The sequence below is a fragment of the Geotrypetes seraphini genome, chromosome 2, assembly GCF_902459505.1.
Source record: "Geotrypetes seraphini chromosome 2, aGeoSer1.1, whole genome shotgun sequence".
Lineage (NCBI taxonomy): Eukaryota > Metazoa > Chordata > Amphibia > Gymnophiona > Dermophiidae > Geotrypetes > Geotrypetes seraphini.
Genome location: NC_047085.1, coordinates 202,418,141 through 202,437,688, shown reverse-complemented (window position 1 = coordinate 202,437,688; position 19,548 = coordinate 202,418,141).

Below are 19,548 nucleotides of genomic sequence, written 5' to 3'. Positions count from 1 at the left end.
AATGTTAAGGTGTGTATCTGTTTATTCTCTTTTTAAGTGCTGATAATGTGTGCTGATTTTTCTTTGCTTTCAAAAGAGAGTCGATTGCAGTGCTGTTTGTTGAGAAAAAAAAGGGGGTTGTAAAAGCCATGTGTAAATTATATTATTGTTCGGGCAGAAATGTGGTTTGTTATCCATGCAATATAATGTGTTCCACTGATATTATATTTATTAGGACAGAGAAAAGATGAAAATTACCTATTCAAACTCACTATTGGAATTATTGATGAAAAACACAGCGAACGTCTGCCTCGCGTCTAACAAAGAGCCGCAATTACGAAAATTGAAACGGCATTGAAATCCAAGTTAGACCAGGGTTTCTTACGTCTACATAATACATGATATTTAGACGCAGGCGTTCGCTCAGGTAGCGCCTATCTAGCGTCCCCATTTGGCACGCCCACGGAACGCCCACGGAACGCCCACGTCCAGAGCTGGAGACGGGACTATGCTTTCTGTAGACGTCAGTCCGTCAACTACCTCTTAGGGACGTCTATGTGTCGTTTATTTCCCAATTAACATTAATTAAGACCCTTAACTCCGTAATTATTCACTTACATCGGACGTCCAAAGCATGCCTAAGTTAAACGCAGTAATAGAGAATTTACCCCTTACTGTCCAGCACGGGGGCATCTTAAGTGGACACACTCACTTCGAGAACTGCCCTCATTGTATTTTTACTCTCCTTTTGTTTACATTTTGATGTAAGAGCTGTAGAACAAGCCAGTTTCCTGTTCTGTATTTTAGGATATATAAGCACCTTAATCAATATTTGCTCAGGAAAATGAATGTGCTGAAAATACGTTTTTCTTTTTTTTTTTTTTTCTTTAACAAACTCCCACAGGACTTTGGTTTTAGAGTCAAATTTCCGAACAGGGAAAATGTAAGACAACTTGGCAAAATTTGCTCACCCTTCTGGTTCTTGTTTTATAAAGGAAATTAAATTTGTCACACCGCTATACATCATTTCCATTGCCGTGCAATGTCCCTTCTGTGTGTCAAGTACAAAACAAAAGCATTTTGTGAAAAATTGCTAAAGAAGTAATGATTTTTGTCCTCAACTCTTTGTTTTGCCTTTCAATAAAGAAGGCGACATGTGCCAGAAATGATATATTATTGTTTAGGTACAACACCAGTAACACAGTGCATAACAAAACCAATGTTTCACACCAGAGAAACTATAGTTTACTGCCCCTATGGCTCTGATGAGAATATAATGTTCTACAGTTTATAAATGCTTTGAGGTCAATACATGATTTGCTCTAGCGTGGTCATCCAATGAGCAAGAGGTTCAAAAATATATCAAGCCATTAGACAGCCTAGGATATAGGTTGCACAGTATAATCTCCCTGGTGTTTTTAAACAATTTAACACACTGGAAGCCCGGGTGAGGTTCCCAGTGATGGAAAGCATTTCATGGAAACCTCTCTGTCAACTGGAGATGAGATAATTAGATCCAGGTAACACATTGAAGCCTCATCGGGGAACTGGAGAGCAAACATATCATCTTTATAGGTCTTTCTTGTCGAACCCAACAGCACTGGACTGAAACAGTAAAAGCTGCACAGGAGTCATTGGTGGCCTTTGAACTATGGCAGCAGTAGGCTAATTAGCCAATCAGCAGTCTGCTGTACTCATTAGCGGTACCTAGAGATTGGCATCCTCAGTGGAAATGAGATTTTATATATATACACAGTATAATTAGAATTTTAATAAATGTTTCCAAAACATATACAAGATATGGAAATCCAGGAAATTAAATTCATAATCTTATTACAGAAATTAATTCCATCAAGCCCTCATTAACAGGAAAGGAGTGAATCAATATAAAAAGAAATATGAAAAAAGAAGAAAAAGGAAAGGATATTCTATCTTTACATTTACAGACGTTTTATCTATAATTACTCCTCAATAGAAATCAGAAGAGAAATAATATTAGAGTAGCAACTACCATGTATTCAGTTTCAGTCTCTCTTTCTGTTCTCAAGTATTTCTGTTGGGGAATGAGTAAAACACGGACCTCGCGGATCTAAAACCGCACATCCTTAAAAATCTGAGGTCCATGCATTGACAAGTCCACCTTTTAGCATATTCAACTGCTTTCCCCACACGATCAGCTCAGGCCCCCGGCTCTGCCTTCCCTAATGGCTAAGGAGGGAGGAGGCACACCGTGGCTTTTGCTAACTAGCCCGATCGTCCCTTCCTCCAGATCTCTCCCTTTGTGCTGATTTTGAGAGCCCCCGCGATATAATGGATGGTAAATAGCTGGGTTTGGGGGAGGGGTGGTGGTTAAAAAATGTGTGCAAAGGTCTGACCTCAAGGACCTGACGGATCTGAACTGCACATCCTTGAAAATCTGAGTTCCGTGCCACTTTTAGTGTCTGGCTCTGACAGACCTCTATGATATTTTAGCTCTGACGGATCCTAATGCTTTTCCCTCCCTATGCTGAGACTAAAAGTGCCACAGACCTCAGGGCAAAAGTTTTGCCGCTAGTCTCAGCATAGGGAAAGAAAAGCATTAGGATCCGTTAGAGCTAAATTGTCATCGAGGTCTGTCAGAGCCAGAAACTACAAGTGGCACGGACCTCAGATTTTTAAGGACGTACGGTTTTAGATCTGCGAGGTCCGTAAGGTCTGTGAGGTCCGCGTTTTACCCCTTCCCTTTCTATTGCAAAGGATGTACATGTATTTAAGAACATAAGAACATAAGCAATGCCTTCGACGGGTCAGACCATAGGTCCATCCTGCCCGGCAGTCCGCTCCCGCGGCGGCCCAAACAGGTCACGACCTGTCTGAATCACCAGAAGGGGATCCCTTGCCACCTTGGTTTCTCATTGAAGTCCTATCTTCCCATCGAAGTCCTAACCCTCCGGTCTTGCACATGCACGACCTGGTTGGGTTTCTATACTTATTACCTGGTTAGCTTTCTATACTTGTGTTACATCCCAGCTCCTCCCTCAGTATCCCACGATCCCTTTATCCCTCAGGAATCCGTCCAATCCCTGTTTGAATCCCTGTACCGTACTCTGCCTGATCACTTCCTCCGGTAGCGCATTCCAAGTGTCCACGACCCTTTGGGTGAAAAAAAACTTCCTTGCATTTGTTTTGAACCTATCTCCCTTCAGTTTCTCCGAATGCCCCCTCGTACTTGTTGTCCCCTTCAGTCTGAAGAATCTGTCCCTATCCACCCTCTCTATGCCCCTCATGATCTTGAAGGTCTCTATCATATCTCCCCTGAGCCTCCGTTTTTCCAGAGAGAAGAGCCCCAGCCTATCCAACCTCTCGGCGTATCGGCAGTGTTCCAGCCCTTTTACCAGTTTCGTTGCTCTCCTTTGGACTCTCTCAAGTACCGCCATGTCCTTCTTGAGGTGCGGCGACCAATACTGAACGCAGTATTCCAGATGTGGACGCACCATCGCTCGATACAATGGCATGATGACTTCCCGTGTCCTGGTTGTTATGCCCCTCTTTATGATGCCCAGCATCCTGTTGGCTTTTTTCGAGGCTGCTGCGCACTGTGCAGATGGCTTCAGTGATGCATCCACCAGCACACACAAGTCTCTCTCAAGTCTGCTGTCTCCCAACAATGACCCCCCAAATTTGTAGTTGAACAACGGGTTCTTTTTCCCTATATGCATGACCTTGCATTTTTCCACGTTAAAGCGCATTTGCCATTTGTTTGCCCAGTCTTCCAGCTTGTCCAGGTCCCTTTGCAGGTCCTCACACTCCTCCCTGGACCTAACTCTGCCGCACAGTTTGGTATCGTCTTCAAATTTTATAACCTCGCACTTTGCCTCCTTTTCCAGGTCATTGATAAATATGTTGAAGAGTAACAGCCCCAGCACCGATCCCTGTGGCACACCGCTTGTGACTCCCCGCCAGTCAGAATATTGGCCCTTCACTCCGACCCTCTGCAGTCTACCCGAAAACCAGTGCTTGATCCATCTGTGCACATCCCCTCCCACCCCGTGGTTCCACAGCTTCCTAAGCAGCCTTTCATGTGGCACCTTGTCGAAAGCCTTTGGAAAATCGAGGTAAATGATGTCTATGGGTTCCCCATTGTCCACCCGACTGCTTATTCCCTCAAAGAAGTACAGAAGGTTCGTTAGGCACGACCTTCCCTTACAGAATCCGTGCTGGCTTGTTCTCAGTAGGCCATTTCTCTCGATGTGCTCGCAAATGCCGTCCTTGATCATAGCTTCCACCATCTTCCCTATAATTGAAGTCAGGCTCACCGGCCTGTAGTTCCCGGGGTCACCCCTCGATCCCTTCTTGAAGATAGGTGTGACATTCGCCAATTTCCAGTCCTCTGGTACAACACTTTTGACATCAGCAGTTTACAATTCTGAAACAGTCTTAAGTGTAAAAAAAAAAAAAAAAAAAATAGACTGGCTTTACTTAAAAAAAACCTTCTCTGTCAGCCTGAGCTTTGTAGCAATGAAAGAATTTTCATATCCCACAGACCTGGATAATAACTGAGACTGAATACCCTGGACACAGTCTGAGCTTTTCTGCAGCAGGTTGCCAATAAGGGTTTGAACTGGCTCACTAATATGTTCACAATCTCTTAACAAGCAAGGTAAACTAATCACTGAGCATCCACAGGGGTTTTCTGCCCAGTTCTCAGGACTCACTGAGGGACTGAAGCAGTAAGGTGCACTAGACTTTGGGCTCCTTTTACAAAGGTGCGCTAGCGGTTTTAGCGCACGTTAAAATGCCGCACGCGCTGGCCGCTACCGCCTCCTTTTAAGCAGACGGTAATTTTTCAGCTAGTGTGTGCTATAGTGTGCGCTAATCTTGTGCGTGTGCTAAAAACGCTAGGAGCCCTTTGTGTGCCGATTTTGTTGACAATACTATGCTAAGTAGAAGCACACTTTGCACACGAGTAAACTAATGCACAAGTCTCATGTCAACAGCACATTTAAAATCATTTGATGCCAATGCTCAAAGCTACAGTGAGTGCGCGACTGGGGTTAACACCAGGTTTCTGTGCTTGTTATTGCGCGCCAAATGCTGAAGTTTCAACTTTTATTAAAATTTGATATCCCACGTATCAAACTTCTAAGCGGTGCACATTTTAAAAATATAAAATTGGGTTACATAGATTGTGACACCCGGACATATTGTGACAAAAGGGATGAAGGGGGAGAACTACACGTCAAAAATAGGACAGAGAGACATTGAATGGTAGTACAAAAGGAGGGGGCCCGTCTGTCGGATAAGGGAAGAGAATAGATTAGATGTCAAAGGCATCTTTGAATAAAAATGTTTTATATATTTTTTTAAGCACTCTAGTATTGTTTTTTTCGCATAGTTCTGTAGGCATTGAGTTCCAAAGTGTGGGGGCTGTGCCTGAAAAGATAGTTGCTCAGGTTCATGCTAATGAGACTTTTGTTTTTTTTGTGTTCAGCCTATTAGTATACTATGCACTTACAAGCTTGGAGGTGAACATTTTTGCATTAAACTTGTGTTAGGAAACCATGGGTTGGGCTTTAGCACACAGCAGTAACACAAGGCAACTGTATCGGCCTCCAAGTCTGGTTTTCAGGATATCCTTTACAATGGATAGGCAGAAGATAAAATTTGCATAGAATGGAGGCAATGTATGCAGATTGATCTCATGCATATTCATTGCAGACATTTTGGAACTCTATTGACTGGGGGTGTCCATGGAATTGGGTTGATAACACCTGAACTGGAAGCTGTAGTTAGTAGTGAAAGAACCAGGGCACCGGAAAACTCAAGAAAGGGAGTTCAACAAGGATGCCCCTTGTCTCCACTTATTTTTGATCTTATTTTAGAACCGATACTATTGGCAATTCAGCAAGCAGTGGATATAAAGGGAATCATATATTCAGGTCAAACGTACAAAGTTTCTCCCTATGCAGATGATATCTTGTTGCATTTGACTAATCCGGAATTATCTATTCCTTCTTTGCTTCAACTGATTGAAAATTTTGGAACCATCTCAGGTTATAAGAATTTTGGAACCATCTCAGGTTATAAGATAAACTGGAACAAATCTGAAGTCCTCCCGTTAAATGTTCATGGTGTTAAAGGTTTATTTGACCCTTTTCCATTCCTATGGAAAGATGATGGAATAAAATACCTAGGAATAATAATCCAAAGAACATTAGATGATACTATTCTTGCCAATTGATAATGGTTAAGGAGATGTGTGAGCGATGGAATCCGTTACATCGTACTTGGTGGGGGAGAGTACAAACTATTAAAATTATGATTGCGCCGGTAATTTGCTACCAGATGAGTATGCTTCCTATCTATTTTCAGATCTCTTTTTATAAAAAAATAAATAGAACTCTTTTGGATTTTTTGTGGTCTGGTAAGTCCCCTAGAATTGCCTTATCTTCGTTACAAAAAAATTAAATTAATGGTAGAAACAATTTTCCAAATTTTTATAAGTATCATCAAGCATATATTCTTCATCAAGGTATGTACTGGGTTCTCCCAGAACTTTTAGAATGTTTCCCGGATTAGCTTGCTCTTGAAACGAATCTGATGGCTCTATGAAGATAATAGAATTTTTCAAGCTACTTGGAAGACTCTAAGACAGGGGTGTCCAATGTCGGTCCTCGAGGGCCGCAATCCAGTCGGGTTTTCAGGATTTCCCCAATGAATATGCATGAGATCTATTTGCATGCACTGCTTTCATTGTATGCTAATAGATCTCATACATATTCATTGGGGAAATCCTGAAAACCTGACTGGATTGCGGCCCTCGAGGACCGACATTGGACACCCCTGCTCTAAGATCTTTGGATGCTATGTTGCCACTCCCAGTTAAGAAAACAAAGGGCTCCTTTTATGAAGGTGCGCTAGAATTTTTAGCGTACGCACCGGATTAGCGTGCGCTATAGCACGCGCTAGCCAAAAAACTACCACCTGCTCAAAAGGAGGTGGTAACGGCTAGCATGCGCAGCATTTCAGTGCATGCTATTCCATGCGTTAAGGCCCTAACGCGCCTTCGTAAAAGGAGCCCAAAATTTCAATCTCTATGGCTGAATTCTAAAATTATGATAGCAAATTCAAAAATCTTATGGAAAGACTGGATAAACACCAGTATTAGAACACTAGATGATGTATGTCCCCAAAATAATCTGCTACATTTTACCCAACTACAACAAACATTTGACTTACCAAGAAATCATAAAAGGTTTTCCTGAATGGAGATCATTAATAGGAAAACATAGCCTCCAATTCTTGTTTTCAAGTGAACTTCCAAGGTCACCAAGCCTCTAATTGGTACAAGTTACTAGGTGAATACTCAACTAAAAAACATAAGTCAGGTCTGCGAGATATTTGGAGCTTGGAATATAATATCTCATTAAAACAATGGCCCCCAGCTTTGGAACTCCCGAGTGCACTGTCTTTCGGCTGCATCGATGGAACAAACTTTATACTTTTTATTGTATAGAGTTTATTGGACGCCGGTGAGATTACACAAAGTAAATAATGCAAACTCAAATAAATGCTGGTACTGTAATCTAGAGGTGGGAACTCTACATCACCTTTTATTTCAATGCCCTTTAATATTAATTTTTTGGAAATCCATATGGAGCAAGATAAATGTTACTCTTGAAGTTCCCATTCCATTAACATATGGAATAATTATGTTTGGAACTTCTATAATGAATAAAAACCCTCTTAAAAACATAAGGACAAACTCCTTTTGATAATGATGGGTGTGGTTCTACAAATGATAACTAGAAATTGGAAGCAATGTGATAGGTTAAATTTTCTATTTTGGTGGGAAACGCTATGTATGTACTATAGATTTGAAAAAATTCTAGCAGAACATAAGGGCGTTACCCGGAAATTTAAAGAAATCTGTGGTCCATTAGATGATTTTGTAACACACATTCAAGGTGACTGAAGTTGTCATAAATTAATCTATTTTACCAGATTATTACAAGTTATACTTCCAGTAAAGGGAGGGAGGGTGGACGGGAGGGATTATTAGATAGACGGTTTATTCTAATCAATATTTGTTGTATATAAGTGCTTCTGCACTTTCTGTATATATGTTTTTCAAAATCAACAAAAATAGAATTTTCAAAAAAATAAAAAAAAAGACCATTCTTTCCACAGACTACTTTAACTAATAATGTAACAGACAGGGGGAATAGCAGCAATAGAGAAAATGGCCACTAGGATGACAACAGGGTGAACACAAAAGATATACTCAAAATGCTGAGAATATGATAAATAAGTACAGATAATTAGAATTATCAGAAGTGTGTAAATCTAGGATGAACATAATACACGATACTGGTATTATGCATGTAAGTAAGTAGGTTTTATAATGTAACCCTTCTTCCATAACTCTTTTTGTAATCCGCTTTGAACCGAAATGTAATGGCGGAATAGAAATCTGTAATGTAATGTAATGTAATGAATATAGGACACAATATGAGTATGCTGTGTGCATATACATAGGATGAGTGTATTAACCATCACAGAAACACTCCAATTCTGTTTTGTACAATCATTACAGAAGCTTATGTATTGTAACACCTTTACAGAAGCTCATGTATTGTAACACCATTACAGAAGCTCATGTAAACCGCTCTGAATTGACTCCCCAGTCATTAGTAGCAGTATAGAACCTTTCAATTAGAGAATGACACAGGGACAAATTTTTCCTCATCCCCGCAGGAACTCATTTTTCCATCCTGTCCCCGTGAATTATTTTCCTCGATTTCAATTTCTATCCTGTCCTCCTGGAAGCTCAGAATGGGTTACAGAACGAAAACATTCACAGTAGATCAAACATTCTCAGTACATTAAGGACATGACTGGTCACAAAACATGGTGTACATAGGAGGAATGAAATAAGAAGGAGTCTGTCCCTGCCCCATTCTTGCAAGCTCCATCCTCATCTGCACAAGACTCAAACACTTTAAAATCATAAGTGTTCGAGGCTTGTGCGGTTAAGGTAGAGCTTACAGGACTCATGGGGACAGAATGGGGAAATTGAGTTCCTGTGGGGATGGGGACAAATTTGTCCCCGTGTCATTCTCTACTTTCAATAAATAATATGAAGCAACATATTTCCATGAGTAATCAACAGGAAGGTAAAGAAACCCCACGCGAATTCATGGTTCGCAAATTGCGGACTTAGTAATTCACAGTATTTTCCGACTGCTACTTCCTGGTACTAAAGTCATGATTGCACCAATCAAGAGCTGCTTTGACATGCTATCTGGTGTATCAAAGCAGCTCCTGATTGGTGCAGCCTGACTTTAGTACCAGGAAGAGGCAGTCAGAAAATACCACAAATGATTTTCAGCACCCGCCGGCACCCTAGCTGCCCTCTCCTGCCTTCAATCAGCCCCTTAAACCACATTCACGTTTTTTTGAAATTCACGGGGTATTGTTAGCTGCTTTCAAGGTAACAGGATTCGTTGCAGCCTTCCATGCCTGTACTTTACAAAGAACACTGCAAATCTTTTTTTTTTTTTTTCAGCAGGAGAAAATTAGGGAAAGAAAGAAAAATGAAAGTAGGAGGAATAGAAGAATATTATCTGATTATTTCACTTATACTACATATATATATTCCATTCCTCAGTACCTTCACATCCATTTTTTTTTTTTAATTTCCTCTGGGCAACAATAGTATCAATAATTCTAGGATCTAGTCTAGGGTACATATGATTTAAATGATCAGCCAAGTGTTTGTATTGTTTTTTTCTTTCCTCCTCAACAAAAAAGGCATGCAACAGACTTTCAGAGAAGGATTTTCTTCTCCCCACATCCACTGTGAACTTAGAAATAGCTCTGTAGAGACTTTATAGTCTACATAATTGTTTTAAAGTCCAGTCAGAATGGAAATATGTTTAAAGAGATCTGGTCTGCATTTTTATAGTTTAGTATGTAATTACAAATGATTGCTACAAATACCATGGTCAGATGCAATCGTGGAAACAACACATATTATAAAAAAAGGAATTCTTTTTATGTTTTTAATGTGGAAACTGTTAGTTGATTCCAATAATTTTGCAATAAGGGGAAAAGGGGCCTATGATACCATTATAAGACATAAGTTCTATACAGTATATAAAACTGCAATAATGTCAAAAGCATGAACCTCAGAACCCAAAGTTCACTATTGTAGTAAGCCATTAGAATCATAAAAGAGAAGGACTGATTTTTTTAAAAACAGAATGTTTCCAACCCCCCCCCCCCCCCCCATTAGAGAAATATTCCTAAATCAAAATCCCTGGTAGTTCTCTTTTAAAGTACTCTCCCAGACCTGTATGGTATAGACCAGGGGTGCCCTTTTTGGGCTTGCGAGCTATTTTTAAAATGACCAAGTCAAAATGATCTACCAACAATAAAATAAAATAAAAAACAAAATACAAAGCACACTGTACGCAGAGAAAATGTTAATTATCATATATATTCTGGATTTTTTTTCAAAGAGGTCAAGGCAGATGACTCTATGCACTGTCACCTCAGTAACAACCATACAAAAATAGACAAATATACCCCCCTCCCTTTTTACTAAACCATGATAGCAGTTTTTAGCGTAGGGAACTGCGCTGAATGCCCAGCACTGCTCTCGATGCTCATAGGCTCCCTGCACTAAAAACCGCTATTGCGGTTTAGTAAAAGGGGGCCATATTGCAAAATATAGACAGCAGATATAAATTCTCAAAATGGATACATTTTGATCACTAAATTTAAAATAAAATCATTTTTCCTACCTTTGTTGTCTGGTGATTTCATGAGTCTCTGGTTGCACTTTCTTCTGACTGTGCATCCAATCTTTCTTCCCTTCTTTCAGCCTGTTTGCTTTCAGCCTGTATGCTTCCTCTCCTCCAGACCTCATTCCCTCCCCCAACTTTTTCTTCCTCTCTTCCTGTCCTTTCTTTCTTTCTCCCTGCCTCCCTTTCTTTTTTTCTCTCTTCATACCCCATTTCTTTCTTTCTGTTTCACTTATTTCCTTCTGTCTCCCTGCCTGCCCCCTTTCTTTCTTTCTCCCTGCCCTCCCCCAAGCCACTGCCACGCCATCGAGGAACAGGCCCCCAAGCCGTCGCTGCCATTGGGGTAACAGGCCCCAAAGCCGCTGCCACCCCAAGCTCTCAATGATTCCCTGCATCGGGCCGACCAGCATTCCTCTCCCCAACATCAATTCTGCAGTCGGAGAGGAAGTTCCGGCCCAGCCAGGTAGTGATTGGCTGGCCCGGAATTTCCTCTCCGATGACAGAATTGACATCGGGGAGAGGAAGGCTGATCGGCCCAGTAGGTTGCCAAGGCAAAGTGAGTCTATCACGGAGCCTGGGATGGGCTCTGCGATCGACTCACTTTGTCTTGGCGATCTACCAGTCGATCGCGATCGACCTATTGGGCACCCCTGGTATAGACAGAGGTGACTTCTTTATGACTAATTCTGTACAAAGATTCTACTTCTGCAAATGCTATGGAAAATACTGGAAGGATTCATTTTTTCAGGCAAAGATTTCACCACAAGGCAAACCTGGTGTTTTGTTTAAATTACGAGAGGCTGCTGAAAACTTCTCATCCCAACCGAGAATAATGTGGAGCCATGAAACTTTCAAGGTATTCCACACTTTTCTTGAAACTTTTTGTTTCATTTTATATCATTGAAAAGAAAAGTGTGGAATGACTTGTAAAGTTCATGGCTCCACATTCTTATCAGTCAAGCTGAGAACTTTTCAGTGGCTCCTCATAACACAAAATTTAAGTGCTGAACTCATCCAAAATATATATTTCTCTTAATGACAGGCTGAATAATATTTTCAATAATAATCAGGAGTGGTAATCATTTCTCACTGAATGTCAGTTAGTGGTAAACATTTGGTTTTCCATTCTCAGAGCAGGATTGAGTCAGGTGCACAAGTGGATGATATCCTCATAATGCCAGAATGAAACTCTCTCCCAGAGCTCAGAACATAGTGAAGTGTTCTGAGAATGCACAAAGCACAGATCTCAGAATCACATGCAAACTAAACTAAACTAAACCTTAAGTTTATATACCGCTTCATCTCCACGGATTAGTTAATGTTTGTTTATTGATATTTATAGACTGCTCTTCACTATAACATCAAAGTGGTTTACAAAATTAAGAACAAAAAAGAAAGGAACTCTATTATCATAAGAGAAAATTAAAATACATAGCTATAAGAATTTAAAAAAAAAGTGTAAAAATATAAAATACAAAAGCTGCAACCTGGAGTCTCTCCCTAAGTTCCAATCTGAAGAGGTATAGATTTTCTTCAAAAATAAAATCCTATCTAAGAAAATGCTAAACCCCAAAAAATAAGTCTTCAGTAGCCTTCTAAACGTAATATAAGAAAGTTCACCATGTAATTTGACTGGAAAAGAGTTCCACAAATATGGAGCCAACCCAGCACCTGGAATACCTGGGAGTCATGTTCGATACAGCTTTGGGCCAGGTTTTCTTACAAAGCCATATAGACAGAAGCTCCAGAAGCAGATTTTGGATCTACTCCAGAGGCTGACTTCCACAGTATGGCAGTACCTGCACGTCCTGGGGTCAATGACAGCTGTTAGAGAGGTGGTTCCTTGGGCAAGAGTGCATATGAGCTTCTTCCAAGACTCCCTCCTCTCTCGTTGGTGTCCTCAGATGGACTTGCTTCAGTAACCGCTTTCATGGTTATCAGTAGCGAAGAACATAAGCAGTACTTCTGCTGGGTCAGACCAGAGGTCCATCACGCCCAGCAGTCTGCTCATGCGGCGGCCCATCAGGTCTAGGACCTGTATAGTAATCCTCTATCTGTACCCTTCAATCCCCTTTTCCTTCAGGAAATCATCCAATCCCTTCTTGAAACCCAGTAGCGTACTCTGTCCTATCACACCCTCTGGAAGCGCATTCCAGGTGTCCACCACCCTTTGGGTGAAGAAGAACTTCCTAGCATTGGTTCTCAATCTGTCCCCTTTTAAATTTTTCCGATTGCCCTCTCGTTCTTGTAGTTTTCGAAAGTTTGAAAGCTTGTGCTGGTGGTGGCAGGTGGCTGCCCTCTCCAGAGGCATGCCTCTTCACATTTTTTCCTGGGAGATACTAATGACCGATGTCAGTCTTGACGGTTGGGGGAGGGGGGGCATTGCACCAGACACCAAGTGCAGGTTTATTGGATGCTGACTCAGTAGAAGTGGTCCATAAATCACGCGGAACTCAGAGCCATTCGACTAATGCTTCAGGCACTGAAAAGTCTCTGAAAGGCAAGGCAGTCAGAGTCTTCTCAGACAATGTGACATGTGACAGCAATGGTCTATGTCAACAGGCAAGGAGCCATCAGAAGCATCCCCTTGTGCCTAGAAATTCAACTCCTCTTTCAGTGGGCAGAAACACATCTGCAAGCTCTCTTGGCCATGCACGCAGTGGGAATGGAAAATGTGCAAGCCTATTTTCTCAGTTAGCAGACGCTCAACCCGGCTGAATGATCTCTGTCCTCCCAGGTGTTCAATGCCATAGTTCAGAACTGGGGGCTTCTACAGATGGATCTGATGGAATCAGCGGTAAACACAAAGCCATCTCACTTTTACAGCCAAAGATACAAACCCAGAAGTGAGGGGTTGGATGTATTCGTCCAACATGGCTGGAGAAAGAGCTCTCATATGTGTTTCCTTGTGGCCTGTGCTCAGTCGAGTTATATGCAGGATCATGAGTCATCCAGAGTAGGTAGTGTTAGTGACACTCGATTGGCCCTGCAGGCCATGGTATGTGGACCTAGTTTGTGTCCAGAGGTTTGAAGGCCTCAGACTGCCGGTCCAAGTGGACCTTCTCACTCAAGGACCTGTCCCTTTTGAGAATCTGGAACACTTTGGACTTATGGCATGGCTCTTGAGTGGGCAGCCCTGATGAGCAAGGGTTATTTGGACGTGGTTGTCACCATTTTTTGCTCAGAGCTATGAAGCCATTGATAGTGGCAGCCTATGCTAAGTCCTGGAAGTCCTTTCAACGCTGGTGTGCTGTGGAGAATGTAGAGCTCTTTTGGCACCCAATTTTGAGTTCAATGTATAGAATCCGGGGAATGATTGGCATGTAAATATTAGCATCTATGTAACAGAATTGACCTCCAAATACTTGAAATGTGGCATTTTTACCTGTTGTATCTGTATTATCTTTCATGGGACGAACTCTTTAATACATGAGAACTTAAATGACCTGAGACTCATAATCACCCTAGATGGGCCATTTGGCCTTTATCTGCCATCATGTTTCTATGTTTCTTAATTCTAAAGAACATATGTATGATTAGAACAAAGAGAAGAAAATGGCCGAGGCAAATTATTAAGACTATCTCATATTTTGCTAAGCAGCCATATATGTTTTAAATGCCACAATTCTGAATTGCTTCTTTATTGTGAACAGCATCTGGTCTGCGTTTGGCTGTCTATAAAACCTAGCACATTATTGACAATGAAAGATGAAAACAAACAGGAACTACAGAAGACTATTGTGTCAACATCAAAGTATAGTAACTCTAATTTATTCATTGGCACATGCAATGGATTTTTATGTTCAGCTTAAACAGTTTAGATTTCTTTTTGGAAATGTTAGAAGAGAATTTTACATGATCTGGAACACATGCAGAATTGTATAATGAAAGGGAAGGGAAATAGGCAAGGAAAAGAAATGGAGGGAGAAACAGGGGCAAAGGCTACAGCAGAGAAAACACTCTGGTAACATTTCAACAAATTGTGAACTTACGAGGGGCCACTGAAAAGATACTTCTCTTGACACTTTTCGTTTTAGTGAAGCATATACATCTAGTAAATGGGAACAAGTATATGGAAACCAAGCCACTGTGACATCACTGATGAGGTTGGCTCTTAGGCACTGGTGGAATGAGGCATTATGATATCATAATACGAGGGGCCGCTGTAAAGTTCTCAGCCCAACCAAAAAGAGAATGATGTGGAGCCATGAAACAAAAAGTGTCAAGAAAAGTATGGAATATCTTGTAAGCTTCATGATTCCACATCATTCTCATCTTGGTTGGGCTGAGAACTTTTCAGCGGCCCCTCGTATAGTCCGTGCAGATTCATTTTTGGCGCTATACAATTGAGTTTCAATTTAGAACGTATTACTCTTTCGGATACTAGATCTTTAAAAAATATTTGAGAAGCAAGGGAAATATATTTGTCAGGCAAAGCACATGCTTATAAAACACTATCAAAGTGACCTCCTGACACAGATATGGCCTTTTACAAAGGTCCCAGGATAAACTTGCAGTAAAGATCCTTCCAGAGTGGCAGAAGACTTCATGGAGTGTCTGAAATCAGATACTGAAGAACAGTCCAGAGGGTGAAGCAGTGCTAGCTGTGAGAGAACAGGATGCTGTATGAGGGGCCACTGAAAAGTTCTCAGCCCAGTCAAGAAGAGAATAATGTGGAGCAATGAAACCAACAAGTTATTTCACATTTTTAGTTTCATTGACATAAATGAAACAAAAAGTGTAGAGTAACAGGTAAGTTTCATGGCTCCACATCATTTTCTTCTTGGTTGGGCTGAGAACTTTTCAGTGGCCCTACTTTTAAGCCCTTCTTATTATGAGACATTGAGAATTATTGTAACATTATGGAGCTTTGCCGCAGAAGCATTGCGGTAGAAAAAAAAAAGCCTTTTAGGTCTCTGTTCTATGAAATTTAGGCCCTCTTCTATCAACCTGCGATATATTGTAAAGTGCTCATGCTTTGTCAGTTAATTGCCCGCCGAGCTAGAGCAGAATGGTTTGTTCTTTCCATGGGGGCTGATTCAAGATAATCCCTTCCTGAGGAAGCACGCTTACTACAAAAGTCGAGTCGAGAGGAGGACTTGTGTTTCTCGGCTTCCAGGAGCTTTTTAATAAGTTGCATGAGCACTTTACAACACATAGCTGCCTGTTTCGTGACCGTCAACTACGAGTTCACCACCATAAGAGATAAGTCATGGTGTTATTATACATAAAGAATGGTTAGAGATTTAAGTGGTGGTACAGACATAAATGGTGCTATGATGGTCTGATATTGTGATGTGAATGTAGTTGCTTATTATATATCACAATTATATATTATTTTTGTTCCCTCAGAGTAGTGAGCATGACTGAATTACAACAAACAGTTTTGTAGTAGTCTGATTGTGGATAAATTGAATGCTTGGAGCTTCAGAGATGTAGATATCTGGCTAGTTGAAATGATATAGGCGCAGGGCCTCTTAGGGATCTATGTTCTTCTTTGGGGGATCCCTGGGGTTGTACTCATTCCCCCTGGCTGTTCGCTCATGCCCATCTGCGTTTAGTTGATTGGATTCTTCAGTTATCTCGCTGGATCAGCAGTGAGGGTAGGGCAATTTCTACTTCCAGTTTAATGCAGGACATTGCGACTATGCCACTTGCAAATTTTGGCACTAGTGTAGCCAGTGTGCTGGTGCACAACCTGCATTCCATTGTACCGATATTGGGAGTGATGGTCAAGGACTTGGGGGAAGGACACCATGGTCAGCACTTGTAGAATTACCTGGCCCAAGGCACCTTCCCCTGTCCAGTTGTGTGAGCTGCAAAAATTGATGAAGTTGTAGCAGCTCAGTCGTATTGCTGGTCCCTTTCAGGACTGGATTGACCACTGGACTGGACCACTACAACAAATGTATTACGCATTTGCAATACTACAGTTTAGATAAAATTACAATATACAACTCGTATATCACAGACAGCAATTGCACAAGGTAGCTGACAAAAAACACTTCCTCACATTCAGTCATGTACCCCAGATCAATGATTTTCAGATCCATAATATTATTGGAATAAAATGTACTGTATTTTTCGCTCTATAAGACGCACCTGACCATAAAGACACACCTAGTGTAGAGGAGGAAAAAACCAAGAAAAAAAAATTCTAAACCAAATGGTGTACCCTGTCCCACTGGTAAGTGCTTCCAATATCTGAGAGAGTTGGGTGGCAATGATGTCCTATAAGCATCTAGATTTACTCCTAATATTCCCCATTATTGTGATGTGGGTATGTATTAGAACTGGAAAATTTTGGGGATTCTGAGTGGATGGGACATAAAGGAGGAGGAGGGGAGGGATATCAGCAACAAACACCGAAGTAGATGGTTGCTGAATGAAGTTCTCAAGATCATCAGACCCTATATACCCTGAGGCAGTTAACAGGCGAAACACTGGCCTAGTGGCTGGCAGGCAGGTAGACAGACAAACAGCCCCTCCCCCACGGTACCTTTTTTTAAAATTCCAGCGGTCCAGTGCTGTATCAGCAGGAGCTTTCCACATTCCTGCCCCTCCCTCGTTGGACAGCTGCCTCCTCCTCTAGTGGCAGAGCGGCGCACAAAGTAGGCGCAAGCTTTTCGCACTCCTACCTGGTCCCACATTGCTCCCTGAATGGCTGCTGTCAGTTCTTGTGAATCCTGTTTAATGTACAAGTTATTACTTTTGTAATGCCGCCTAGGAATAGGCGTTTGAGAAATCTTTTAAATGAATATATAAATAAATAGAAATAAATAAATTAGGCCAGGAAAACCTTGGTCTAATATACCAGTACCTAAGTTGAGTTAGGCACTGGTAGACATAATTCTATGAATGGCGCCTCGTGTTTAATTGACAACCAAATGGTGCTTAGGAGTTAGACACTGCTAGATGCTGTTTATTTATTTAAAAATTTATATACCAACTATGCGGTATGACATACATAGAATCTTGTTTCCCTCCGATTATCACGTATAACATAGACCCTGAGAGGGGCATAATCAAAAAAAATGTCTAAGTCCGTTTTGGCTTAACTCACAAGTCATCCAAAGTCGGACACGGGAAAAGGTCTATTTTAAAAAAATACGTCCAGCATATTTTTGTTTTCAAAAATCATCCAACTGTACATCTAGCCATCTGATCGTCCAGACCGCTAAGTCGTCCATCTTTATACCCCATTTTCGAAAATTTGTCCAACTCAGAAATGCTTAGAAAAAGACCTTTTGGGTGTGGGAGGGGCCAGAAAAGTAAGGGACCGGACACCCATACATGGCAACAGAGTAGTGGGGCACCTTACATGGCACTGCTGTGAACTTCACAAAAAGGGTGCCACATAAACATCTCACAACAGTTCCCTTATAGGTCATGGTGAGCCCCCTCAAATATCCCCAGAATCTACTAGACCTACCTATCTACCACCCCAATAGCTCTTATGGCTGCAGGAGCCACTTATATGGCAGTACTAAAGGGTTTGGGTTTTTTTTGGGGGGTGCACGTTTCTCCATGAATGCAGTGTTTAGAGTGGCTTATGGGCCTGGGTCCTCCTCTCTATGGTTCACTAACCCACCCCTGTGCGGCTCTATTAGGCTTTCTTATGCCAGGCTGCCAGGTGCTGATGTTCTGGAGGCAGATATGTAAAGTTGTTATTACATTTTTTTAGGGGGGGGGGGCAGTGATCACTGGGGCTGTGTGTGGGGGTCTGTACTTTGTATCTGCAGTGCTTATCTGATCACTTTGGATATCTTTTGTGGACTTAGACCTGGTTTTAGATGGCCTAAGTCACAACATCCAAGTTCCGTCTAGGCAGTGTTGTAAAACCTTCGGTTATACACACAGTACGACTAAGTGTAGGATGATCCAAGTCCCACCCAAATCCCGCCCTCACCACTCCTCCTAAAATGCCCCTTTTAGCTCTGGTCGTTCAGCAGCACTGTGAAGGCCTAAGTCATTTTTAAATACGTCTAAAACCCTGTTCGATTATCGGCACTTGGACGACTTTTGTTACGGATCGTCCACGTGCCGATTTAGGCCGGTTTTTAGACGTTTTTCTGTTTCGATTATGAGCCCCTGAGTGCCTATACAGCACTGGGCGCCAGTTGTTCTGGTCAAACAGAATGTGGTCCATTTTATTTCTCCTTTATAATGTGTTGCTGTTCTTGATCAACATATAAAATGAATTTTGTTTTCTTACATCTTGCTGGTTTAATACTGCGCTGTTCAAAATTATTACAGACAGCACTTTATCCACTGTTCTTTTCTAGTCTTCCACCACAGTGCAAGAAGCAGTTTTATTTACCCAGAAACACAGGTGACTGAACTTATAAAAATCACTGCAAGACAAGACGTACTGAGGCTTGGCATGGAATGACAAATTCTGGTGAGGTTCACCAAGAAGAGATGTATTGATTTTTAAATGATTAATAAGAAGAATATAATTGTATTTCATTAAGATGGATGGGATTTCATTTAATCTGTCTTCCCCCTTTCCACTTCAAATGCGAAAGGAAATAAAGTCATCATCAGTGACACCTTGTGTTAGCCTGCCATGGCAACAAGGTCATTGATTGAGCAAAAGAAGTTTCATAAAGGCTAGCTAGGCCTTAATGGGGTTGTTTGAGAGCACAGATAACCTGACCGAGAGAACGCATCAAGTTTATATCATTACTTACCGAACCACAAGAGACTAGCTACGGTATTTCTATGCTGTCTTTCTCGCTGATATGCTTAGTTTTCTTCTTTAGTCACTTGGTTTCCACTA